The 1,376-nt window shown below is 48.0% G+C and overlaps 1 long non-coding RNA gene across 1 annotated transcript; it reads left to right on the top strand.

The window, feature by feature from the left end:
* The first annotated feature begins 517 nt into the window (after positions 1-517).
* Positions 518-1,157, top strand: LOC118985808 (uncharacterized). Its single transcript, XR_005066204.1, has 2 exons — positions 518-651; positions 996-1,157. It is a non-coding gene; the product is annotated as an uncharacterized LOC118985808 (long non-coding RNA).
* Positions 1,158-1,376: the final 219 nt, after the last annotated feature.

Here is a 1,376-nt window from a genome sequence, read left to right as displayed (position 1 = left end):
TGCACCCAGACCAGGTGTGTGCACAATCAGGAGGAACACAGACTGAATGTGAAATGTGTGGTTGTACCCTGAAGAGGTAAAAGAGAAACAAGAGGAGTAACAAGGTGGAAGAAGAACGAGAGTGGAGGAGGGTGGTAGTGAAGGAGGAAGAGCTGAAGGTGAAGAAGAACTAGGAGGTGGAGGGGAGAAAGAATTGGGGAAGAGGGAAGAGATAATGAGGACCACAACAATAACAAAACAACAGAAATGACCACAGAATCACAAGGTTGTCATTTGCCTTGTTATTTTGCAAACACTTTGATGTTTACTTCATCTAACATCCTCACCATTATTGCAGTTCTGAGACCTTTGAGAGTTTTCAAAGCTCTGTCCTCTCCAGTTGTAGAAACAGAGCCCAGGCCCTCTGGGTCCAAGAGATTCTTCCAGTCCCTGCCTGGCCCAGGGCCAGGTTCACCCTGTGACTCAACCAGTTATTTGTGTGAGGAATTTGGAAAGCCACCGGGAGAGTTAAAGCTTCGTTCTAGCCAGTTACCCCCAACTGGAGTTTCTTCTTCCTTCCATGCCAGAGTGACCAGCCCACAGCAGCTGTTTGAAACATGAAGCTGGTGACAGTCCTCATGCTGGCTGCCTTCCTTCTCTAGTACTATGCTGGTGAGCACGGGATGATGTGGGCTTTGCAGGAGGGCAATGCTCAAGGCCCCTCCCTGTGCAGGTGCTGCTGCTCCCCAACCTCTAAGCAGAGCAGCCTATTTCTCTAGTGTCAGTGCTGAGTGTATGAGGAGTGGGCGGTGGCAAGGACAAGGAGGCAGAAGCTTTAGGGCTAAAAGAAAATCCCAGGTCCTGAGTTGAGTCTCCTAGAACTGAGGACTCAGACCCAACCCACCACCATGTGAGTGTGTGTCCCTGTGGGGAGATAAGATGACAGCATCACAGTCAGGCCCTACATGGAGCTCACACCTCTGTCACTGATCTGCATTTGCGGGCTTTTGTCCCAGGGATTGGCTGTGATATTCTGGATGACATGGTCAATATGACTATTGATCCTGATGGAGATGTGACTGAATACATCAATAACATGCAAGAGTTCTTACCAGGTGAAGAAACTGAAAAGGCCTTCACATTCATGAAGGAATGCTTTCTCCATCAGAGCAAAGAAGGTCCAAGAGCTGTAGGTAATTTCAGTGTCTCTTTAACTGCATTTGAACTGTAAAACAGGACACGCAGGCTCTCACATTGTGAAAACTCTTTGGAACCACATGATGGTCATTCTTGTCAGGAAGATTCCTTCCATCTTACACCTCAATCTTCAGTGCACTGTCAAGCAACCTAGGTGTGCTAGCACCAGTGTGTGGATTCCTTCACTGTGGATTAAAGGC

The sequence above is a fragment of the Sturnira hondurensis genome, unplaced genomic scaffold (assembly GCF_014824575.4).
Source record: "Sturnira hondurensis isolate 20B ecotype Veracruz unplaced genomic scaffold, ASM1482457v3 Scaffold0000678, whole genome shotgun sequence".
Classification (NCBI taxonomy): Eukaryota; Metazoa; Chordata; class Mammalia; order Chiroptera; family Phyllostomidae; genus Sturnira; species Sturnira hondurensis.
The sequence above is the reverse complement of the archived record's forward strand: the minus strand, read 5'-3'. Positions and strand labels throughout refer to the sequence as shown.